The sequence below is a fragment of the Mus musculus genome, chromosome 13, assembly GCF_000001635.26.
Source record: "Mus musculus strain C57BL/6J chromosome 13, GRCm38.p6 C57BL/6J".
NCBI classification, from domain to species: domain Eukaryota; kingdom Metazoa; phylum Chordata; class Mammalia; order Rodentia; family Muridae; genus Mus; species Mus musculus.
This window is the reverse complement of record NC_000079.6, coordinates 28,758,575-28,784,853: the sequence shown is the minus strand read 5'-3', so window position 1 is coordinate 28,784,853 and position 26,279 is coordinate 28,758,575. Positions and strand designations below refer to the sequence as shown.

The following is a 26,279-nucleotide window of genomic DNA, read 5'->3' as shown; positions in this document are numbered from 1 at the left end:
CCAGCATGGTAGGTTGTAACTTTCTGTAACTTGTTTCAGGTGTAATTTGATGCTCTCTTCTGACCTCTATGTGTTAGTTTTAGGCCAGCTTGATCTAAGCCATCCGAATGAATGAATGAATGAATGAATGGGGCTGGAGAGATGGATAAGTGATAAAGAGTGGTTACTTCTTTCCCAGAAAACTGGAGTTCAGTTCCAGCACTTCTACCTCTATTAAGTGACTCACAAATTTCCCCATGGCATCTGAAAACCTCTTCTGGCCTCCTCAGGCAACCCTACCTCTACCTCACACATAAATAAAAATAAATTACACCTCCCCACCCCTCTCTGTTTTGGTTTTTTGTTTGTTTGTTTTTTGTTTTTTGCTTTGTTTTTGTTTTCGAGACAGGGTTTCTCTGTTTAGCCCTGGCTGTCCTGGAACTCACTTTGTAGACCAGGCTGGCCTCGAACTCAGAAATCCGCCTGCCTCTGCCTCCCGAGTGCTGGAATTAAAGGCGTGCGCCCAGCCTGTTTTTTTTTTTTTTTTTTTTTTTTTGTCTTTCTCTTTCTCTCTTTTTTAAGGAAATGTATGAAGGAGGCAGGAGAGATTGCTCAGACAGTAAAGTGTTTGCCTGGCAAGTATAAGGGCATGAGTTCAAATTCTCAGTGCCCATGTAAAAGTCAGGCATAGTAGTACTTGCCTGTAATCCCAGCACTGAGGAGGTAGAGACATGAAGAGCCACTGGGCTCGCTGGTTAATCAGCGTAGCCAAATTTATATGCTCCTGGCTTAGTGAGAGACTTTATCTCAAAAAATGAGATAGGAAAAGATGGAGGAAGAGATCCAACCTCTGGTCTGCACATCCACACCCACACATAAACATAGGCACCTGTGTATATATGTTCACACTTCCGTAAAAATGCATGAGACAGTGTATTGAGGATTGGGGACAATGAGATTGTTGCAAAGAGAATTTTCTCTGACAGGCTCTAGAGAACCTTCTTGCTTCCCATGCTGGGAAAGGTTAGGCTGGACCTCTGTTTGTGGGCATGCGCTTTGCTTTGCTTTGTTAATCTTATGCCAGAAGACGCAGGAGCGCATGGTGACCTTGTGTGGAAATGGTTATTCACCTTCACTGATAAAGGGTAGGTCACAATGGAAGCAGAAAAAGAGCAAAACCAGAATGTGACAGAATAGCCAATCAAGAGCCTCCTCAGTCATGCCCTCAAATAGAAGAATTCTCCCAATTATTAATTGAAAGTTATATGCTTAATGTGTTAGATCAGTGGGCTAGAATTAGTCATTTACATCTCGATCTATCACTGAAGCTGACCAGTGACCTGAGACAAGTTATTAACATTCTTTATATTCCAATTTTCTCACCATATTCTCCCAGCATGGGAGATTGTTTACAAAATGCACCAAGTTCTAGGGGGAAAGAGGCCTTATTACAACAGTGCCATGCTGTACGTCTGCTTGGTGTAACGCGTTTCAATTATATCATTGATACTGTTTAGAATTTCTCAACTTAAGGACATTTTTGATCAAACAGGATTCTGAGTGGCTTTCCTGGGAGATGGTCTTTGAAAGTGTGGCAACTCTTTCAAATATCAGTTTAGTATCTGTCCACCAAGGGAGTGTGAAAAGTATATACTATTCAGGGATATCATTCCTGTTTCCTTGCTCAATATGATATCTGGAATATATTGAAGATGCGTTGGCCTCACCTATTTATAAAGGGCTGGAACGGTTTAGATGGGCGCCATCCCGGGGCCAGTGATGCGGTTTCTGTGGAGTCCTCTGAACAGGCTTTTCTGAAAAGAATACATTAGGTCTGTCAGAATGATTCTTTTCAGGGGATGACGCCTTGCAGATGCCCTTTGTTGAGGGAGAACGGATTAGCCTGCAAGGCTTTTCTGATCTTCAGGAAGACAGAAAATTTCAAACATTCTTCTGCCATTTGAACTTCCCTGTAAGAAACTCTCAGATATTTTTCATTTTTAACACTACAATAATCATGAGCTTCTTGCATTTTAAAATACAGAGATGGGCATATCTTGTAAAATTAACTTCTTATATACTCACTTATCAGTAGGAAGGCTGCACCAAACCCCAGTTTAGTTCCTAATTTGTGGTTAATAATCTTTGCACTTGAACATTGTGGCCCAGTCATTCCAGGACGTAATTGGGCACACACATGCACACACACACACACACAGACACATGCGCACACATACACATGTCAGTAGCACATGGTTCAGATATTTATTGATCTATGTTTAACTGTCTTCAATAAGAGGACGTGCTATTTCAAGGTTGGGGGGGGGGCTACCACCAAATAAATAAAAATAGCACTAAATGAACTGGGAACATGGAAGGCATTCCTCAAAAGGCCTGGATTCACTGGCTTAGAAATCCACTTCCTGCTTTCACCACAGACAGTGTCAGAGTGTGAAAGAAACCCCCTTTGATTTATGGTGGCTTATACTACATGTCGCTCTTTGTCCCCAGAGCCACAGACCTGCTGTTTTATAGGGCATGAACCTTTCTGGTGGTCAACGTTTTAAAGCCAGACAATCATCTTGTTGAGAAGTTCCTTAAAAGATGAAATCCAGTCTCACGGCTTGGGTTTGCACAGTGTCTCACAGAGGGATGCATGTTGACAGGCCCCCATAAATGCCTTTGTTGTTGCTGCTGCTGAATAGAGGACGGAAGGGTGAGGATTGCCTGCCCTGGGGAGCGGAGTTGCCAGTGATGGATAGGAGGAGAGCTACTGGATTCAGAGGGGGAAGATAGGTGGGTGAACATATTCTGCTAGATGCTACTGCTGCGCTTTAAGAAAAAGGAAAAAATGGCAGACATCATCTGCCCTTTGTGTCCTGGCCCTCTGCTAGGAGACATTCAGGTGTCTGAGGTAGTCACTGTGAACAGAGTGCAGACTTCATTTGTGGCCCTATTCTCTGAGTCCATCTCCCCCTCATTCACCCGCCCTTTTTCTTTTCCCTCTGCCTCCTTGGCGCCCTCTTCCTTCCTCGGCCTGTTTCTTATATACAGTCCCCAGTCTCCCTCTTCTCCTTCCTGTAACTGAAAACCATTCAAGGAGGTGGGATTACTTCAATGTCTCACTCGTGAGCCCAGCTGAAGCTAACCTAGAGAGAGGAAGGAAGGGCACATTTGGTTTTTTGAGACAAGGTTTCCTGTGCCTCAGACTGCCATGTGGATGGAGATGATCTTGGATCCAATCCTCCTGCCTCTACCTCCTGGGTGCTGGGGATTATAGCTGTGTACTACCTATCAGGTCTGGCTACAAAAAAAAACAAACAAACAAACAAAAACCCGTTTTTTAAATTTTCATATGCGTTATCTTATAAAGATAATGGATTGTAGTTTAAATAGAACATTCTATCTATGGAATCCGTGCCACCGTCAGTGGTATTGACACTTGCTTATTAGTAGTACTCCTTATAATATATTTACTTACTGTCTTCTTGCTGAGGAAAATGTCTTAGTTTGGGGAAAATCTGAGAATAGAATCCTGAAAGGAAATGAGAAATATTTTATTCTGGAACCATATGTGTGTGTACTTCTGGTCTGGGGACACATCTTCAGGTTACCCCCAATTCCATGTTCCGGTGTGGCAGGAGTTTTACGAGGGTTCTATAGTAATAGAGCAAAGAAAGTCATAAGCCAAGACACTTTTCATTTCCATTGGAAGGTATGTCAGGTGAGTAGCTCACAGTGAAGGGAGGATGATAGAGTCAACACAGAGAAGCTATTGGAGGGGGCTAAAAGTGCTCAGCTTAGTCCAAGACTGTTTGTAGTTAGAATCTGCTGCATTGCACCTTCTACACATTGACTGAGATTCTAAGCAGTTAATCAACCTTATAGAACCTTCAATGGGAGAAGCGACTTCTCCCTGGGAACTTCCCATCATACCGAGTCTTGCAGTAACATGGGAAGTTAAGGCTTAGCTCAGGTATGATTTTGCAATGGAACTGAAGTTTCACTCATGGCAAACAAATCTGAAAAGCGGAGGTCGTTACTGCACGCTGCTCAGTGGTTAACCTCATTCTGTGCAGACCTAAGGATCTCTAAATGGAGAGAGAAAGGAGATACTAGTGTTTTAAACATCCTAGCTACTGTTTGCCTACGGTACCCCCAACATTCACTTAATGGAAATGTAATCCCCAAATTCATGTGTTAATGACATTCGGAAGTGGAGCCTTGGGAGGTCTTTAGGATTAGCTGAGGTTAGAGGGTGGAGTTCCCATGATGCCTTAGTGGCTTTAGAGGAGAAAGAGGAGGGGCTGCAGCTATTGGTCTGCTATGTAGTAGTGTGCCAGGCTCTTTGCCTTGTCTGATGCAGCTAGGCCCTCTGCAACTGTTAGTCTGTGCTCCTGCAATTTCTAGCCTTCACAGTTGTGAGTCAAAAAAAAACCCCAAACCCTTCTTTTCTTATGTTCTCCCCAGAATGTGGTATTCAGTCACTGCAACAGAAAACAGTAGGAGACAGTCATTGCAAGATTTTTTTTTCCTGTTTGCTACCTTCACAAAAATCTGTTTAGTGAGTGCTTGTTAGTCTTGCTGTTGACCAGCCTGTCTGCTCTGCACATATCTTCCAGCAGGAAGGATTCTGACCTGGATTTCACGCCCATGTCCAGTGCAATTTTTTCTTAGGGTAATTTGAACTTTGTCTTAAACTATGTGTGGCAGGAGTGCCCTTATGGCTACAAGTAGAAGATGGGTGTTCCCTGATAGCTCCAGCTCTTCCATGTAGGTGACAACCTTCATTCAGTTCTCAGCACGTTGGTTCCCTAGCAGTGGCTTTACCTTTGTGGATGAAGCTTCAGTCATCCCTTGCTTAGATGTAGTTCCTGTTCTTCACACTCTTGCCTGCACCGCTAAGTGTGCCAGCTGCAAAGATGGCTCAGAACACCCCTCTTGCTCTGGGATCTGGTCCTGAGTTACCTCAGCTAGCAGAACAGAAGCCAAGAACAACATGGTGAAGATTGCCTTCTGTGCCCGTAGGTACAGCCAAGTGTGGAGAGTGAATTTTGTCTGCCTTGGCCGTATACGGGTTGATTTTTCTGTTATCATCCGTAAACAATGGAGAACATCAGCTATTTACATAGTGCTTATGCTATGTTTAGGGCTCGTCATGACCCAGAGATGATTTACAGGATATGGGAAGATGGCATTGAGGATTAAAATCAGGGACTGGAACTTTTTATGCAAGAGGTGCTGGCTCCAGTCCCTTGTGGCTAATGAAGGGCAACTGTCCTATTGTTTTGGGGGTGGACAAAACACTGTCTGAGTGAGAGGAGTGCATCAGTAAGTTCTGATATGGGAAGTGCCTACCAGTTACTTTTTGAGTAATTACTAATTACTGATTACCTTCTCTCTCTCTCTCTCTCTCTCCTCTCTCTCTCTCTCTCTCTCTCTCTCTCTCTCTCTCTCTCTCTCTCTCTCTCTCTGTGTGTGTGTGTGTGTGTGTGTGTGTGTGTGTGTGTGTGTGTGTGTATTTTTTGAGACAGCGTTTCTCTGTATAGCCCTGGCTGTCCTGGAACTCACTTTGTAGACCAGGCTGGCCTCAAACTCGGAAATCCGCCTGCCTCTGCCTCCCAAGTGTGCTGGGATCATAGGCGTGCGTCACCACGCCTGGCTCTGATTACCTATTTATATTAGTTACTGTTCTAGGTCCTGAGAATGCACAGGTAGAGCAAAGATAATTCCTACACTAAGGAGATATTGCTTTGGGACAAAGAGATTGAAGAATAATGGTAATAAGATAAAGATTAATGTCAGATAGCAATAAATATAAAGAAATAATGCGTAACGTGGAGGCAGAGGTGTACTGTGAGTGCGATTTTAGGTAGGGTGGCCACAGGTGAGCTCTGAAGGGGGGACATTTGCACCATCATGTTCTTCATCTAGGAGGAGTCTGTGCTACAGAGAGGTCCCATGATTTCCTTCAATACTCATGATGTAACTCGATATAGAAAAAAGGCTGGACATTACTAGGGAAAAGAGCCCTGCACCCTCCCACACCACATGGGATGCATTTTACAAACTCTGTGATTTCTTGAATCCTTTGTATGCCTATCATAAGACTGACAAATTGGGCAGCAAATGATCAACAAGCGTACCATAATAAGGTAGAACAATTACAAGAGTCTGCAATAATGAAAGTTACGTGATTGGAGTGTTTTTTTTTTTCTTGAAGGGCTCTAAACATAATGTATTCAGACTGTTGGTGACTGAGATTGTGAGTAATGAGAACACCGCTGTGGCTGTTGAGCTTAGGGGCCTTGCTGTGAATCAGCTTTCCATAGCGTCTCTCTGGCTCCAGCTAGCATCCAGCACCATTCATTTTCTCTTTGACATACTACCCAGATCATGTTTTTTTAGGGACATTCCAAGAGGAGTGGAGAAAGGTAGGTATTCTATGTGATCGTATGTATGGTGTATGTGATTATGGCATGCACATTGAGGTGTGTGCATTATATGTACATATGTATGCATGGGACCAGAGTGTCTTAGTCGACCATATTCCATCTTAGGTTTTTTGAGACCTGGTCTTTCACAGAACATGGATGGAGCTCATTGGTTCACCTACCCTGGCTGGCCGGTAGCTTCAGGGATTCACCTGACTCTTTCCTTAGGGGTAGGACTGCAAGTATGTACTACCACACTCAGCCTTTACAGGGGTGCTGGGGATTTTACCAACTTAGCCATCTCCTCAGCCCTGATATGATGTTTTTTTGGACTTGGGGTAGCGAAGTGGCAGAATGTCTCCTGAAGCTGTACCGAATCAGTCTTGCGGCCCAATAAGGAAACGTCCTTGGACAAGGTTCTGATGCTCCAGGTCCTTGTGTGAAGTCCCTCCCCGTCTGAAACCTGTGTGACATGACTGAACCTTAGAGAGCAGAGGGAATAGATGGGTCCCGCAATCCAGAGCCCTTCTACTCCAAGTGTCAACCAACCGCTTTGAAATCTGCCTTTCTCTAATTCTGCTCGTTATTTCTGTGATGGGGTTGTTCATGCTGGCGCTGCTGCACTTTGCTGAATACATGTGGGGACAGATGGAGATGGCAGACTGGAGGAGAAGAGCAAGAGTTGACATGGCGCTGGGGGCTCTTCACAAGAATGGTCCGTCTGTATGCTTCCTGGGGTGACGGGCTTGTGATTGGCATGTGGTATTGCCTCTCAGGCACACCTGTGGCATGAATAGGCTTCACAAGGTGAAGACAAGCTGCTGCCTCTACGAAAAGGCTTTCAACACAAGTGGACTTTAAATGACTGAAGAAATCCTGGGGTCGAAAGGAATACTATTTCAAATTCTTTTGCATGATAGGTTTTCCTGATCTGTATTTTATTTCAAAATGAAAAGAAATAATTGTCTGTCTGTCTGGTATATAAAATCACAAGGGATGTATGTAGCAGGCCTGGATTCTTATCACTCGGGGTTTGAATTGCCAATGACATCTCGATCATTTAGCTGGTTGCCGCTTTGCCTTGTCTAATTGTTAATGTGTTCATCCATCTATCTATTCATCCCATCCATCCATCTTCTATCCCACCTTATCCACCAACTCATCCATTAAAGTTCAGCATGAAGGGACATTTCTGTTCTCTCTCTCTCTCTCTCTCTCTCTCTCTCTCTCTCTCTCTCTCTCTCTTTCTCTCGACAGGGTTTCGACCAGGCTGGCCTTGAACTCAGAAATCCGTCTGCCTCTGCCTCCCGAGTGCTGGGATCAAAGGCATGCGCCACCATGCCCAGCAACATTTCTGTTCTTAATAGTGTGATTATTTTGCCTTTATTTCATTTGGACTTGGTTTTCTTTCTTTATACAATGATTAGCCTTATTTGGATTTTTCTTTTCTTTTTCTCTTTTGGTTTTGTTTTTTGGTTTTGTTTTGTTTTTCAAGGCAGGGTTTCTCTGTGTGAAGCCATGGCTGTCCTAGAACTCACTCTGTAGACCAGGCTGGCTGTCTTCAAACACATAAGAGATCCACATGCTTCTGCCTCTCAAGATTAAAAGTATGCACTACCGCTGCTGTACCAACATCTCTCTCTCTCTGTCTCTGTCTCTCGTGTTTGGATTATTTAAAGGATCATATTAGTTAAAAATCCTGAGATATTTTACAATGTGTACTTTCAGCTGTAGATATTAAGAAGAGTTTTAGTGATGTCTTTGCTCTTTGAGTCAACTGACATCTGTCAACAATGTCAATTAATCAACAGCCTCAGTTTACCTACCATTTACAATAGTAAACACTGCTCACTTTCTTATCTGCATTATCAGATGAGAAACTGAGACAGGAAATTAGCTCTTGTCAAAAATAGTCCGTAGAGAGATAAGGTCAGCAGATCATTTCAGGGAAATAAAAGCCCATTATGTGGCTGTGAGATGGCTCAGTTGGTTAAGTCCCAACATCCACATAAAATAATGGGGTTGGAGATGGGACATAGAGACAGATGGAGGTCCGTGGCATAGCCTGTTGTACTTGTCAAGTCTTAGTCCAGTGAGAGAGTCTCATGTCAAAAATAAGGTGGACAGCTCCTTTGGAATGACATCTGAGGCATTCCAGCATATGTGCACCCATACTCTCATGGAAACACACATGGACACACACACACACACAGACACAGACACACACACACACACACACACACACACACACACACACACACGAGACCATCAGTAAACTGGTAGCTGAAGCAAGTACTGGTGACCTTTACTTAAACTGTAGGAACTTTGTGGGTGTGAGGCTAGAGCATGGGTCCCCAAATGGCCACAGTTGGGACCAGGCAGGGGAAGACAGCTTGGGGTAGGTAGAAAGGCTTCTTTTCCACTTTTCATTTGGTCTAAATGGAGAGTTTGTGGCGAGATACAAGCAGTGGAGTCCATGTGAGTATGTGTAGACTCTAAGTGTTCCTTAAGATTCTGACACACTCTGCCTGCGCCTCGCTCTCTGTGTGGTGCTATGCCAGCTCCACTCTCCCATGCCTCCATCCGTGCAACCACTGAACAGTTCATCTGAGGGCCTCAGCACCCTCTGCTCATCCCTCCGCCACTCCGATAATGACCATGGTTAAAAGCCTCTGCTCCTTTCTCAGGATTTGAAAAAGAAAAAGAAAAAAAACCCCAACTCCTCCATCTTCTCTTCCGCCGTTTCCTAGATTTTAACCTGTTTTTCTGTGATTTAAAAGCAACTTCTGTCCAATAAATGGATCAGTAGATTTCTGTGGGCTTTGCGAGTGAAAACTATAGCATAATATTTAGATTAAAACAGTCTGATAGCCACACTTGAAAAGCACATCCTGGTTTCTTGATGAATTCCTCTCTTTCCTTTTTATTCCTGGTATCCTGGGGTGGCCTACTGGAGGAAAAAAAATTACTATTTGATTCTCCCTGGGTGGTCAGGGAGGTCTTGTAAAGACTCTTGTTTGTTTTGTGTGAACCTTCAAAGACATGCACGCTTTCCTCCATAAAGATGTACTAAGAAAATAGGGATTTTTTTTTTTTTTGAAGTTGCTGTGTATAAAGGGAGATTCGGAGCAACCATCTTCCTTTAGAACTGCAAGCTAATGTGATTAGAGGGGCTCCTTTCACCAGGAGCCTTTGTTGTTTCTGTCTGTGGTCATTACCACCAGGCTTATGGGGGAGGTTTATGCTTACAAAAAAACCCATCTCCACCTGCTTCCCCCCCAATTAATCACATATTTTAATATAAAAAGCTACATTTACTATGTCCACCTGGACTCTGGGGGAGAAAACAGAAAGAACAGTGGGTGTGGAGAATGTGTCTGAGTGCGCACTTGTGTTTGTGTGCATGTGTATTTGCATATATGTTTAGATGTTTGCGTGTGTGGCTGCGTGTGTGCATGCGTACATGTGTGACCCTTCAGTTAAGTGCATGTATATGTGTAGAGCCCAGCACTCTCCTGAGGTGTGCTCAAGGCAGCACACGTGAGGCCAAGGCTCCTGCACATCCCAATTAGCGAAGCCCTCCTGCTGTGGTCAGGGAGAAGAGTCTGGATTTGAGTTAGGGCTAGCTAAGTGCAGGCTGCTTTTTCATGCGGTCTCTGCAGATCTGTCTCATTAGCACCCTAAGGGCAATGGGAAGTTGGAAAGCTGCTACCATGTGCACAGTTGGTATTTTCTGCTGTGTGTAGCGGTAGCAACCATTTTATTTACCCAAGCTTTTTTTTTTTTTTTTTTTTTTTGCATCTCAGGATATTAATTGTACTTAATCGGGGAGGCTGCTAATGCTGAATTATTTTAACTCTGCAGGGAGCCAGAGCAGGTGTGTCCTGGTTATGACTGCTGATCTACCAAGTAGTTTTCTTGCTACCCGAGTCACAGGACAAATGTGCTTTGCCAATTACGTATATATAGCCCAGTAAGGGGAGAAAAATGACCTTGAGCCCCCAAGATCTTGATGGTTGCTTTCTGAAGTGTATTCACCTATTGAAGATGCACCACCGCCCAGGCCCAGGAGGAATACTGTCCATTTTTAATCCCTAGACAATTATTTCCCCTGAAAAACAAAAAAGAAGTCACCCTGAAATAACTGAATCTGCCCTGACTTGCCAAGAACTTTTTTTTCTTGGAATTAGATTTTCAGAAAATAAAGACTTTGTGGTATAGCTACCAAAAAATGTGAAGGGTAACAGAACTTCTAAGTTTCCTTCTATGTCAAGAACAACTTGCTGTTATGAACTCCACATGTGTTTAAAGGGGGGATATCAGGGAAAGACAAATACAGATTTTAAGTAAAATGTAAATTTTTTGTTTGCTTTTTGGAGACAGGGTCCCATGTAGCCCAGGCTATCCTCAAACTCTTCAAGTACCCAAGGATGACCTTGCAACTCTAGATCCCCCTGCTAATTCCTCTCCACGCTGGGATTCTAAGTGTGTATATGCAAGCCTGGGTAAAAGTGTCATTAGCTAATTTTGTTCTCTACTCTATTGAGTAATTATTTTGTAATCAAACATGTGCTCATAAAATACCAGAGTTTTAGAAAGATAAGCCTGGGCACAGAAAACAAAGTTGACCTTTGATAGAATCTTGCATTTCTCTTTAAGTCCTAGAGTCAATGTTCACTAAGGTTTTGATGTGATAACAGTGGTGGCCTGGTACCCAAAGTGCTGTTAGGAAGTTCTTCTCTGAGGTCACCAGCTGTGACTGCCATTGCTACTTCTGTGACAGGAACAGTTTCTTGTACATCCTCCGATGTAGCTCTGGAGCCCTCTGTTGCTGGCAGTGCTAAGTTGGGTAGGCCAGAGGTTAACATCGGATGTCTTTCTTCAGCACTCTCTACCTTGGATTTGCAGGCAAGGTCTCTGATTCTCCTGGAACTCCACCAAGTAGTCTAAGCTAGCAGGCCAGTAAGTCTAGGGGTCTGCCTATGTCCTCTCCCCAGCACCTTTTACAAGAGCATGCTACTGTGCCCACCTTCCAACTAGGTGTTAGGAGTAGAGTGCAGGTTCTTATGCTTGGATGGCAAGTACCACCAGCTGACCCATCTCCCCAGCCCTACTGACATTAGGTTTACATAATTGTTTTAAAGGCTAAATGAAGTCAGCTACATAAATCGCTAAGGTAAGGGTTGGACAGATGTCAACTGGATGACAAAGAACACTGGCTGCTCTTTCAGAGGATCCTGGGTAAATTTTCAGCATCTTGTGTGGCAGCTCATAACTTATCTGTAACGTCAATTCCAACTCCTCCTTCTATTCTGGTCTCCATGGCTATCAGGGATGTAAATGGTACACATACATAATGTAGGCAAAACACTCACACACATTAAAAAATGCACTAGGACACATCACACCACTGCTGTGTCACACCACCCACCCCCCCCAATCCCCCGAAACACATACCCATGGCATCTCAGGGGTAAAGTGGAGTCCTCTTAGCTTTGAGAGTCACTCTGGAGGAATTTATCACCAGATCATGAAAGTCTAGGCTTGGAGTGGCTACATAGCCTACAAGCCATGCCTTAGCGCAGAGCAGCCAGACGGGAGCTGTGCCCATCCTTGCTGAAGGTTCCTAGCTTTGCTGAAGGGTCTGGAGAGTTAGTACTCTGCAGCGAGTCTCTGATGTGGCCCTACAACAGTCAAGTGCCAGGAAGTGTTAGGCCCTGTAAGGACCGTGGTTCCTCTTACACTGTGTAACTCAGTTTCCCTTTCTCTCATAGCACGCCCACGGGACTGCAGAAGCCTTCACACCCACCCAGCACGCTCAGGTAAGAGATTTTTCCTGGATGGGAGGGTTTCTAGATGACAGATCTTCATGATTGTGTGTGTTACTCCAGGTTGTGCCTTGCTTAGTCCATCCTAAAGTCCCAGTCTTCTATATCTTCCTCTTCTTTTCACTGCTATTTATTTTGGGTGTCTTTAAAAATTATTTTTCTCTCAAAGTAGCTTACTTTTATGTATTTATATGTGTATTTTTTTCTGTCATAATACTTTACTTTTATGTATTCGTCGTGTATGTACCTTTTGGTAATTTAAAACATGCATCATTTAAATTAGCATTCATTAAACCCTAATTTTAAGCTAAAGGTTACTCTGAGGAGGCAGGTCACTCTGCTTTTCCATTGCTAATCCTAACCACAGTGCTTTGAGGTTTTTTTCCCCATATGAGTCCCTTAAAGAAGAGAACTTTTTTTTTTTTTTTTTTTGTAAATGTAAGTACCATTTCTTCTGCCCAGTGTAGTAGCCCGCAGTCATAGTTAAGCCCTTCGTATGTAGGAAGCAGCCAATGTTCAGTTGTCCAAACGCAGCCAGGGAGTTAAATCCAAAGCACAGAAGGTCAGCAGCAGGCACAGCACAGGTGAGCAGCTAGAGATGCAAATGGTAATGAAAAAAATGAAGATAAATAGACCCATCCCCTGCCTAGGCTCTCAGGGATTCATGCCTTCCAGATGATTTCCAAGCTAGTGGAATCAAGCAAACCACTGGCGTACAGATGCTAACTATTGAGTCTCTGCTCACCCTGTTTTGCTTTTGTCATTGTCTTTAACATGACAACACATTGTGAAGCACTTCACATTGGTAAGAGAGTGTGTTGTGTATCACCTGGATTGCTCCAGTCTTCCATTGGCGTCTTTCATCCATACTAAGCCAGCTTCAGTCTCCTGGTGCAGAAGTGTAAACTTAGCCTGCTTCTGTGTTATGAAGTGTATCTAGGAACTGGGGACAGAACTGGTGACCATATTATTCTGGGACAGAAAAGACAATGGATTTTTTTAAAGAAGATGTATTTATTTTTATGTACTTGATGATTTGCCTGCATGCATATTTGTGTGAGGGTGCCAGATCTCCTGGAACAGGCTTTAGAGACAGTTGTGAGCGTCATGTGGTGTTTGGACTTGAACCTCAGGTCCTCTGGAAGTGCTAGTGCTCTTAATGGCTGAGATTTCTCTCCAGCCCAAGACAATGAAGTTAAATATCTGTGAGGATTCAATAAAGAGACATGCTTCTTTGAGGGTGTATTTTCAGAACCGGGTTTCTCAGCTGCTGACTGACATCTGAATCACTTGTTTGACTAGAGGAGATTTGTGATTTTATTGGGGTGGTGGGGCAGGGTTTAACGGCCCTCCGAGTGCAGTCATGGTTGCAGGCCCTTACCTGTCATATGAGCAAATGCGCTGAGAATTTCAGTTCTTCAGCCCCGAGAGGCCTGATCTAAGGTCCATTCTCGTGCTATCTCTGTGTGTGGTTGTTGTGATCTAGCTGGTGTCCACTGTTCTGGGATCTCTAGGTATGGGGTGTCTAGGTATGTGAAATTTTGATTACGGTTTCCTGGTTGTCTGTAGGTGACATCGCTAGGCTGTGCATTTCTGTAGCATGCTCGTGACAATCCCTTTCGCCTCTGTCCTTTAATGTCACCTCTGTCCTTTTCTGATTATAAGTGGACTCAGCTCCAGGAAAGGGCCTCTCAGAGACTGACACTGCGTTTTGCAGCGCGAAGTGTTTTCATTTTTCTGAGACTATCAAGGGGGCCAGAGCTTTCCTTGCGATCTCCGAAATTGTGGAGAGGAAAAGTTGAGCTCTGTTTGCTGATGGGGCGTTGAAATGGTCTACGGGAAAAGGGAACGGAGACAAGTTCTTGGCAGGGTTTATCACCTGCCTCTCCCAGCCCCAGCTTCTGGCAAGCACGATTAGAAATTGACTCCTCTCCTCCAAGATTGCTAGCTTGCTTGCTGCACGCTGCCTCTCCGTAGTTAATTCGCCATCTCTCACACGTGTTATCCCCAAATCACAGAACTCATTAGAAATCAACAGCATGAATTTGGTCAGTCACATTTGCAGGATTAGCCAGATGTAAATCTGAGTTGCAGTTGGGAGGTTTCCTGTGTGTCATTTAAAAATAAATAGACCTCTAGCTTTGAGTAGAAACAGATTAAAAAAGGAAAAAAAAAAAACCTGACTTTGTGGAAAACACATTTTATTTTTCCAGTTTAAAAAGAAATGGGTCGGAGGGAAGGTTTTTTTCTTTTCTTTGACATCACTGCTTGGTTTAAGTCATGTTCTTTTCATCTCCCTGCTGCTTGCATTTGGGGTAGAAATAAAGTCTCAGTTTCACCTCCCAAGATGAGGAAGTTTAACCGTTGGTTCAGGAAATGATTTGTAACTGATAGCAGAGGCCTGAAGCCTGACTGGAGTCTGCCTGGTGAGACAGGCCCTCACCTCAGCTGCTCAGTAGGTTGAGACAGGAGGGTCTCAAGTTCAAGGTCTAAGCAGGCGTTAGAGTGAATTAGTTCAACACCAGCCCGGGTAACTTAGCAAAACCCTGTCTCAAATATAAAGTTAAAAGAGGGCTGGGGATGTAGCTCCATGGTCCATGCTCGCCTTGCCTGGGCCAGGGCCTGGGTTCTAGCCCCAGCTTTTCAAACAAACCAAACAAAACAAAATCTACCTGTGTGGTCTCCAGCAACTGTTTCCTTCTGGGGAAATAAACACACATTTTTGTGTTTCCCATACCACTTGGTGGAAAATCCTTACCATACAAGAGGTTATTTAGGTTGTATTGACCTTGACCGTGTTTGATTTTTCTTGCCCTTTGAAACAACACATTTCTCACAAAGAGAAACTGGAAGGATGGAGTTTTTATTTCCACGTGATTACAACATATGATTTATGTGATTAGAAAATTTCTGTTTTCTGTTGATATGCAAATTTCCTGCCAGCAGTCCTGAATATCACATGCCACCTGTTTCTAATTCCACAAAACCTGCAATCAGAAAGAATGCAAAAAAAAAAAAAAAAATCTGTAATGGCCGTATTGGTTAGGAGTCTGGAAAATAATCTACATTTCTAAAACCTTTTTATTTTTCGTGTGGGTCATTGTAATCAGGTCTGGATGCAAATATCAAGGGCTGACTTGATAGCAGATAGAGATGATGTTAAAGGTGATGCCGAAGCTTGGGGTCATGTTGGCTCCTAGAACGTCCAAATTTGAGTTACTATACACACTCACGCACGCACGCATACACACACACACACACACACACACACACACACACACACACTTTAAGCAAAAGATGGTTATTTATAGCCTGTCATAGGAAAAAACGTCAGCTTAATCAAAACCAGGAGTTGCTGGTCCCCTGAGGATTGTCTTTCATGAAACCATTCATCTCCCATTGCAATTGGAACTTCAGTGGGATTTCCAGTGTGCAAGTCCTAGGGTTTTTGAGAAGCAAAGATAATTTGCCTCGTTAGCTTTTATTTAGTGTTCAAAAGAAAGAACTGGTCAGCTCTGGCAACAGTCCCAGTCCTCTGAATCTGCTCTGTGGAGGTGTGTGATTGAAGGCGTGAGGGGTGTGAGTGTGATGGAGCGCCTCACCTCTGCTTCCTGGGAGCCTGCTGCTGGAAAGAGACTATAAAATGCCGGTAAATGTGGCTGCAGGGAAGGACAAAGAGAAGGAGAAATAGTTCTGTCCTTATTCCTGTCATGTCTTGTCAGTAGAGCTTGAGAAGCGGCCGCTGAAGTGGGCGAGCCAGACCGGCTGGGCCCCTATGATCTAATCGAGTGTTTTTACTGGAGGCTAGTGATGCTAGGTCTAAGTGGGATTAATCTTCCTGAAATTTATTAGGCCTTGCCTTGACAGTGAAGATAATGGATGGCTCAGGTTCCATTTGGAGACTGTGGCATGTGCTGGACCCTGGGATTTTTCCTATTGCTTTTCTTCTGAGCATCGCAGGTTACCAAATAGGGCACAGGTGCCCTGTGACTGGGGCCTGGCTCGCGTCTCAGTCAGCTGGAGTGTTTTCCCATTAATTGGTAGTTAGCATGTGCAGTGCTTTCTCCTAAAGTGAGGGAACAGGAAGCTGTTTCCTTCCATCCTCCTTCCTACTTCCCGTTTGTCTCCCCCTCTCCTCTTTCTCATGTACCCCTCCCTTCCCTCTCCCTTCCCTCTTTTCCTTCCGTTCTTTGAAAGATGAGAATGGGGTAATATTGGTCCCTGATTTCTTAGCATTTTTCTTTTTGCTCAGAATTATCTAGCTGATTTATAAAAACAAAATGTTATCTATTCATCACTCTATGGAGGAGGGAGGAGGTGCAGTTGTACCCATGTGCAGGGCACAGGCCAGCTCCTGGGAACCAGTTCTCTCCTTCCAGCATGTGGCTTCCTGGGATGGAACTCCAATCATCAGAGTTGGCAGCAGGTTCCTTTACCTGCTGAGTTAGCTTTCTGGCCCCCTGAATGGTTTCTGTAATCCAAGGTCACCGATAACTACTTGTTCTTTCTTTTTCTTTTTACAACTTGCAGTGGCCAAGACAATAATTTTGTTGTTGTTGTTGTTTGGCACAGTCTTTTGTACCCATGACTTGAATTCCTGATCCTCCTGCCTCCACCGCCCAAATGCTGCTGAGATTGAGTGAACAGTGCTAAGTCAGGAAGGTTCAGTATTACAATTTAGGTTGTAACCAGCCCATCGTAAAACCTCCTGCTGTGGATTGTGTCTTACTGCATGGTCGCTGTCTCCTCCCACCTTTTAGCTTTGTGAATAATGCTTTAATAGACATGTGCCCATAGCCCCTCCCTAGTTTTGACCTGCTTATCTATAAAAATGCCACTTTCCAAGTATTTGATAGTCTTTGTGGTTGCTTGAAAGAGAATGGCCCCTATGTGTTTGTATATTTGAATGCTTGATATCTGGTTAGTAGGACTGTTTGGGAAGGATTAGGAGGTGTGGCCTTGTTGGAAGAAGTGAGTTACTGGGGACTTTGAGGTTTCAAAAGTCAATGCCAGTTCCTGTCTTGCTCTCTCTGGCTCCAACTTTCATATCAGGATGTAAGCTCTTGCTGTGGCTTTAGCCCCATGCTCCCTGCCTGCTGCCATGCTCCCTTCCATGATAGTCATGGACTAACCCTTGGAAACTGTGAGCTTTCAATAAACTCTTCCATAAGTTGCCTTGATCATGGTGTCTTTCCATAATAGTAGAAAAGTAACTGAGACTCTTTGATGCCTGTTTAATGTCTTAAACATATTAATTTTGCCGGGTAGTGGTGGTGCACACCTTTGATCCCAGAACTTGGGAGGCAGAGGCAGGAGGATTTCTGAGTTCGAGGCCAGCCTGGTCTACAGAGTGAGTTCCAGGACAGCCAGGGCTACACAGAGAATCCCTGTCTCGAAAAAACTGATAAAAAATATTAATTTTATAATAAGTGTTTTTATTTGAGTGATAGTGGTCAACATAGATTGTGAATGCCTGCCCAGCTTTTGAAGACAGGTAAACATGGCAATGAAGATGCTTCTGAGAAGTCACTCGCTCTGCAAAAGACTCCTGGAAAAGCCATGTGCAAAATTCTCCCATAGAAGGAATGCTGTTGCATGATACCCAGAGTAAATTAAGCTGTAACCTGATTTGCAGGATTTACATCCATTGTGGAGCTGGGGAGCTGAATCACGGGGTAAAGTGTGTACTGTGCAAGTTTGGGACCTGAGCTCAGATCCATGGCACCCACGGAAATACCTCAGGAAGGTGGCATGTATCTGCAGTGCCACCACTGGAAGGTAGAGACAGGAGAACCGTGGCAGCTCACTGGCCAGCCGACCTGTTTGAGACTGTGACCTCCAGGTTCAGTGAGAGACTGTGTCATTTAAGAAGTAAGGTTAGAGCAACAGCGGACACCAGGCATGAACCTCCATCTTCCACATACATTAAGGCAGGTGCACTCACCACCTCCTCTACTGCTAAGGATCACCTTTTCTGCTTGACAAAAGTCGTGCTGAGAGCGATGTGCCCTCTAAGGCTTGTCTCTAAAGCAGGTTGACCATTCACCCTGGGAGCACACCCAAAGCATGCCAGATTCATATTCTTTGTGTTTTTAATCTATCTTCTAGAATATCCTGGATGGTGTGATTCTTTTTAGAACGCTCAGGCATAATGAGTTGGAGAGCATTGCCTTGTAGCCAGCTGATGATGTTGTGTGCCATGGGTTAAAGCCTCGGGTGTTACTGTCAGCTGCCTTGTAAGCAGTGTGGGGGAGACATTGGGTACTATGCAGGCCTTAGCAAGTGCAATAACTCAGGGAATCCTTCTGACCTCTCCATGTATTTGATGGCACTCTGACTTCTTTTTACAAATGATAAGAATGAGACAGAGAGAGGTTAACTTGTCTCAGGACAGTGGAATTGGCCAGGCAGGCACTTGACCCCAAGTCTCTGAGTTCAGACCATGTGGCTTTGACTGCCGTGCCATTGTGACCTGGTTCTTTACTGTTGATCTCATGGATAAACAGTGTGGACAGCATTCTCTAGAAGACAAATTATCTGTGATGGAAAGAAGAGCTTTTAAGGTCACTTCTTGGCATCCAAGAAGCTGTGCTATTCCTGGTGGTCACAAAGTGGCTTAGCAGTTTGCCACCTAGGATGACAGTTTCTTATGAACACAACACCCTTCATTTCACCTTTAAAGGTAAACACAGTTCACAGAGAAGGGAATTTACAAAACCATGGTGAGTGTTTGTGTGTTTGTTTTTGCAACTTCTTTACAAGTTTTTATTTTATGAATACAAAAGAATTTACTAGAAGTAAGCTACACTTACAAATTTTTGTAGCAAAAATTTATCAGGCATATCACTAATGCCCACTTCTCGTTGAGGAATATTCTTTTAAAAATTTTAAAACATTTTTCTAATTTTATTTCAGTTTTGTTTTTGTTTCTCTGTGTAGAAGAGGCTGTCCTGGAACTCACTGTGTAGACCAGGCTGGCCTTGAACTCAGAAATCTGCCTGCCTCTGCCTCCCGAGTGCTGGGATTAAAGGCATGTACCACCACTGCCTGGCTTTTATTTCAGTCTTATTGAAGAGGATTGGTAAATAAAATTTTACATAATTCAAGATATATTTTATGACGTTTTGGCAGACATTATATAGTGGCCACTACAATCAAATTAATTAACCCAACCCTTACTTACCATGGCTATGTGTTAACATTTCGTCCGAGTGTGGAAAGCGGGTTGTGAGCACTTATGGGACCCTTGGCAAATTTTAAGTAAACAGGATAGCATAATGAACTGTAGTCATGGTGCTGTTTGTATGATCAATGATGGCTCATTTAGGTCATTGAAGGGACACCTGCCATTTCCTCTCACCACCATTTTACTACTTACATATGTACCAGAGCTCACACTGTGCAGGGTTTCCTTGGGTTTGTCTGTTACCTGGTATCATGAGACAGTGAGGTTTCCTTTTATGTAGCTGAATGTTACTCCATTGTTTGAGGTAGGTGTGTGTGTGTGTGTGTGTGTGTGTATGTGTGTGTGTGTGTGTAACTCACATTGCTCCAGTGTTTTGTAAACACCACTTCTTGCTGCCTCTTAGCCTTTTGACAACAATATTCTAAATACTAGGGTCTAATGTAGCCTAGGCTGTCTTCAGGCTCACTCTGTAGCAGAGGCTGGTTTTAAATTCCTGACCTTATGCCTCTGCCCTCCCTGTGCTGGTGCACCCCACATCATTGTGGTTTCCATTTGCATGTTCTAGATCTTTCTGTTGGCCACTCAAGCACCTTCTTTAGAAAAATATCTTTGCTTTTTTTTTAAGTGTATTGAGTTGTATCAATTCCTTTTATATTTCATGTATATTTCACCTTTTGAATATGTGATTAACAGACGTTTTCTCTCCTGTCCTAGGCTGCCTCTTCATTTTCACTATTTTGTTTGTCTAGCGGATGCCCTTTAGCCTGATATAGCTCCCGTTACTTGGGCTGGGTTTTATACACTTTTAATGTCATATCCCTAAAACCTCTGCCTAGATTGATTCTGCTGAGACTTTTCTTTGATCCTTCTGATAATTTTACAAGTCAAGGGCTTACATTAACGATTTTAATCTATTTTGAGTTAATCTACATATACTACAAGCTAAACCTCCGGTCTCATTCCTTGACATGTGGCTCGCCAGTTCTCCCTGGTACCCTTGCTGAGGAGGAGACCTTTTCCCTTTGTGCTTCCTTTCCCTTCCTGGCTGTGTGGATGACATTACAATAGCTAAGGTTCCAGTGACCCGTGTATCTGTTTCTGTGCTACCAGGAACCAGTACTGAGTACTCAACTTTGTAATAGTAATTAAGGGACTGAAAATCACTTGCAGCCCCTTCTGTATAAAACCATAGTAGGTCCATTTTAATATCTCTAGTCTTTTTAAGAGAAGGTTTTAACTCCCAAGAATGCTCTTGGTAGACTTTATTTTCATTTTTATTTATTTATTTACTTATTTATTTATTTTTTGTTTTTTGAGACAAAAATTAAAGGCGTGTGCCACCACTGCCTGGCTCTTGGTTGACTTTAAAGACTTCATTGCAACTGATCACTGAATAGTAGTTATAAAGTTAAAAATCGCAGCTAGCTGCCGCGATTTTTTTTTTTTTCCCTTTTCAAATGTGCATTGGTGTTTTGCCTGTATGTATGTCTGTATGAGGGTATTGGTCCTCTGGAACTAGAGTTACAGACAGTTGTTGAGAATTGAACCTGGGTTCTCTGGAAGAGCAGCCAGAGCTCTTTTTTGTTTGTTTGTTTGTTTGTTTTTTTGTTTTTCGAGACAGGGTTTCTCTGTATAGCTTTGGCTGTCCTGGAACTCACTTTGTAGACCAGGCTGGCCTCGAACTCAGAAATCCACCTGCCTCTGCCTCCCAAGTGCTAGGATTAAAGGCGTGTGCCACCACTGCCCCGCTCTTAACATGTGTGCCATTTCTCCAGCTCTAGGTGCTGGGATGTAAAGATGGGACACCATGGTACCAAAGAATATGCACAGCCAAGTGTAGATAAAAAGTTACCAATGGTAACTTTGTTTAAAAATGATGTTTGCAGAAAACCTGGTAGGTGAGGCAGGGGTATAGTATTCTGAAACCACCCGGTTTTGCTTTAGAAGTGCTGGGGTTATAGGCCTCCACTGTCAGAGTTAGCTATTTCTATTAAAAAAAAAAAAAGAAAGGAATGTTCTTAACCACTGAACCATCTCCCTAGCCTTCTCTAGCTTCTTAAGAATGGCTTTTTGAAACACAAGATTACACAACAAAGTGGATTGTTAGGGTGTGTAATCCAAACACTGGGGAGGCTGAAGCAAAAGGGTAACGGTGAGTTAGAGGCCAGCCTGGGCCACACACAGAGACTGTGTCTCAAAACAAAACAACAAAGCACAAAATCCAATCAAACAGAGCCAAAAAGAGTTTTCCAAACATGAGCTCTTCACTGTGAATAAATGATAATTATTATTTCCCTTCAGAGACTCAGCATATTTAGAAGTACTTATGACCATAAATGTAACTTCTCCAAAACATAGAGTTTGGTTTGGTTTGGTTTGATAAAGTTTCTGGTTCCTAGGAGATGTAGTGGGAGTCTGGGGCACTAGGGGGAAGAAATGTAATATTTACAGAGCATCTAGTATACCATTTCATTTTGGCTTCCTAGCCTCAGGCAGAATGGTACATAATAATGAGAAATTTGGGGTTCAGTTTCCAATGAAGATTTCACCCCAGTGGTGGCTTGAATAAAAATGGCCCCCAAAGACTCATGGGAAGTGTGTAACAGTGTTGGAGGTGTATCTTTGTGGGAGGAAGAGTGTCACTGGGGGTAGGCTTTGAGGTTTCAGATGCTTAAACCACGCCCACTGTCTCTCTTCCTGCTGTCTGTAGATCTGGATGTAGAAGGCTCAGCTACTTCTCCATAGTCAAGTCTGCCTGCATGTAGTCATGCTTCCCACCATGATGACAATGTTCTAAATCTCTGAACTGTAAGCCAGCCACCATTGAATGAGTTGTCGTCATGGTGCCACTTTATAGCAATAGAAACCCTGACTGGAGAAAGTAGCTTTCTTCCCTGCGACTCCACAGCTAAAGCTTTCCTTCTGTCACCTGGGAACCTAGCCCACCCCCCCTTTTCTTAACCTGGTAGTGGGATTGGTGTTTTGGTACACTGCCCGGTTTTGAAAGACTCATACCACAGTGACTTACAGAAAACATGTTGACTGCTATGTGCACCTTAGCCTGGCTGCTCTTGGCTGTTTTGTTTATAGAAGCTTCAAGCAGGATTCTAGCAGGTGACAATCATGGTCATAACGATCCCCTGATCTGCTGTAGGAATCAAATGAAGAAACGTGTAAATGCAGTGCTGTGGTGTCTGGTCCATGCAGATGATTAATCAGCAGTTGTTGTTTTACTTAAACTGGGGTCTTTCATGCACTTCCTTTTCCAACATGAAATTATTAAGTAAATGATCATTTTGTAAGATAATTTGCAACCGGGAACTGTGAATTGGCCATTTTTTATTCTTCATGTTCTGAACAGGTATTCAGACTTCAAGGTAAGCTCAGCTGCCTTGCCTTGTATGTGGTGTTCTGGGCCATCCCTCACCTGACTCTAGGGTGGGGCAGATCATGTTCCCTCAGGAACATGAAAGCCTCAGGTGCCAGGCTCCATACAGAAGTGTATGCCATGTTGTAAAGGGCATCACGTTTATATCTTAGCAAGCTGGTTCACATAAGCAGTGTGACTGTTGGGTAGACAGAAACCTCTGAGGAGACCTTGTGTATCATTCACATATGTCCTTCTCTCTGTTTTTTGTTTGTTTGTTTGTTTTTGTTTTTTTTGTTTGTTTGTTTTGTTTTTTTGTTTTTTGTTTGGTTTTTTCGAGACAGGGTTTCTCTGTATAGCCCTGGCTGTTCTGGAACTCACTTTGTAGACCAGGCTGGTCTCGAACTCGGAAATCCGCCTGCCTCTGCCTCCTGAAGTGCTGGGATTAAAGGTGTGTGCCACCACGCCTGGCCTCTCTGTTTTCTTTTGGAAAATCATGACTTGGAAATGCTTGCCTTGTTAATGCAGAAAGCATTTCTAACCCCTTGCTCTTAGGAGTGGAGCTGTCATTGAGGTCCCAAGATGGAAGCTTTCATTCTGATGTTATGCAGGAACCATCTTTTCTAAGAAGGTCCTAGAAAGGGCATCACTGCACCCTGAGCCCCTCAATTGTGTCGTCGTCGTCGTCGTCGTCCTCCTCCTCCTCCTCCTCCTCCTCCTCCTCCTCTTTCTCTGGGTTTTGACCCATGAAAACTCCCAGGCGACAGAGAAATGAACGGACTGATTCTATGAAAGGCATTTCAGGGTCATCCCGAAGAGTCTGCATTTGAGGCACTTAAACGCTAAAATATTTGCTGACAGGTATTATTCTACTTCCAATGAACTGTCTTTCTGATCACATGGTACTACTGTGTTTTGCATCCAGAAACATATCTTTTCCCCTTTAGTGCAAAGGAATTGGCACCAGTATTAGTCACTGATAGGCTGGCTGAGATGTTTCTACCTGTCACTAGTGATGACTGATGGAGATTCTTTAGGTAGAAGATACCGCCAGGTCCTTGGGATTCTGTCTTATCTGGAGTTTTGCTCCTTAGTTTCCAATTCCAATTATGAGTAACTCCCTGTCTTGCTAGTAGTAGCCATAATCACATTACAGCAGACTTAAAACTTGTCATTTCTCAGCTCAATTTTTTTTAAATAGGGTAAACATTTTTATTGAATGTAAGATTGCTTTCCTTTATTAGGTTTTAAATGCTTTAACAAGGTTGCTTTTGTGCAGTAAGTACTGGACAGTCATGGAAGGCAGAGCCTGGCAAAATACTCTACTCATCTCACACTCTAGAAAGAAAAAGGGGAGGAGGAAGCTGGGACCCCATAATTCCCTTTGGGTGCATGTTTGCTAGTGACATATGGGACAACTCATAGGGCTCCTTTTCCCAAGGGCCCAGAGAACCTTCTAGTGGTGGCATTCTAGAGAGTAAGTGCCTAACACTTGGGCTAAACCTTAGCAATAACCATTGTTGGAAAATTCAAATGTGTGGCAGCTAAGTAATTCTAAGGCCATCCAAAGACCCAGAGATACTGTTAGAGTTGTTTGTTTGCTTGTTTGGGGTTGAGATACATAGCTTCCTCCCCGTTTCTATTTATTCTCTCTCTCTCTCTCTTGCTGACTGTGCATCCCAAGAACTTGATATACTCCTCCTGCCTCTTCCTTTCCAGTGTTGGGATTACAGGCATGCACCCCCGTGCCTGGCTATCAGCTTTAGATTCTAGTTCATTTGTGAGCAAACACTTCATATTAAGTTCACAAATGTGATTTCCTGGCTGTAAATAATTCTGTATACACTAGTGATGGGAATCAGTAAGCAGGTCCAGGATAGTGACCTTGGAGGGACTGGGAAGAACTCAGGTAGCTGGCCATCCAAGACTGTTACTGTAAATCTACTTCCTGTTTCCCACACCTTGACTAACTTCTGCCATCAAAAGGAAAGTAGAGGTTAATTAGCCTCTGTACTGGAATGGTCCATTTTACGGATTCATTGGCTCAGCTCTTGAAGCCTCGGCCTAGACCTCAGAGTAGAAGGCTGGAGTCTGAATAGGTCTTCTATTTAAATTCTTGTTTGTCCTACCCTCCTTTTGTGCTTCATTGGTCCTAGGAATGAAGAAGGGAGATAAGAGGTTGAAAATCAGATTCTTCATTTAGAGCGCAGCAGTACTTTGGAATTCTGAGTTGTCATTATTGGGTCTTAACTTCTTTTAGCTTGAGAAAAGACAGTGTTTCTGAGTGTTATACACGGTGGGGGTGGGGGTGCAGTGGGACCTGAGTTGTATGTAGCAAGGGTATGCATCATCTATTTGAGACTATATTTTTTGAGAAATACCATTTTTGATGCCAACAATTGTGATTGATATATTAGGCCAAATCATAAAAGACTGCCTATCTTTTGGTGTTTCATGCCTTTTGAAACAGTTCAGCCTTTTTTGTTTGACTTAAATGGAAGTCAGTGAGTTAGGCTATATGAGATCTCTATTTCTCTATTTGGAAATACAGGGTGACCTAGGGTTGGTTATGTGCCAACTCATGTAGTGTGTGTGTGTGTGTGTGGTGAGGGGGGGAAGAGAGGGGAGGGGGAGGGAGAGGCGGGGAGTAGGTGATTATATTCATGTGCCTGGGGTCAAAGGTCAAAGTAATGTTTTTGTTAGTTGCTTCCCACCTTTTCTTTTTTGAGACAGGATTTTTCTTGGGAGCCCAAACTCACCAGTTGAGCCAGGCTAGCTGGCTAGGGAGCCCTGGGGCCCTCCCACCTTCCTTTCCCCAGCTCTTGGATTTCTGGAGCACACAGCTGTGCCTGTCTTTCATGTGGGTGTTGGAGATCAGACTGAGGACATCATATTTGCCCTTGCTCAGTAAGGACTTTATGGACGGAGCCATCTCCTCGAGCCTGATTTTTTTTTTTAATTTATATTTCAATCATTAACAGAACTATGACATAATCATTTTCATTCTTTGGTTACTGTTGAGTCATTTATGAAAGATCTGAGACTTTTTAAAAGAAAGATTGATTTTCTTGCACAGTCACTGTGTATAAACTTCTATGCTTATACCAGACCCTTTCACACCAAGGGTTTGTTGCTTATTGATTCGCGCATATTAAAACCAGGATATGAAAGAGTCAGTTTACCAGTATGAACTAGAAAACCCTAAAGAACTTTAAAAAGAAAGAAGGAATGAAAAAGCCATCTGGGGCCTGAGCAGCAATTTGGGGTTTACTGATGCTCTGGTTGGCAGGCTGTCTGGGCAGCTGGATCTAGGTTGCACCCTGAGTATTTTCTCTTTCCATTTGGACAGGCATGGAGGTGTTGAGTCCGTAATCTGGACCTTGTGAGAGCCAAGTCCGTGTTATGGAGTAGTTCTGTTTTGCACACGGTTGTCCTAATTTCCCCTCTTCTTTACTTGCCCACTAGAAGGGAAAAAAGTAATCAGA

The 26,279-nt window shown here is 43.5% G+C and overlaps 1 long non-coding RNA gene across 2 annotated transcripts in view; it reads left to right on the top strand.

Moving 5' to 3' along the window:
* The window catches only part of 2610307P16Rik (RIKEN cDNA 2610307P16 gene), a 425,389-nt gene that overhangs the window by 100,569 nt on the left and 298,541 nt on the right, over positions 1-26,279 (top strand). For both annotated transcript variants that reach the window (NR_045054.1, NR_045053.1), the window contains exon 3: positions 12,188-12,235. This is a non-coding gene — a long non-coding RNA (RIKEN cDNA 2610307P16 gene). The remainder of the gene's footprint in view (positions 1-12,187; positions 12,236-26,279) is intronic.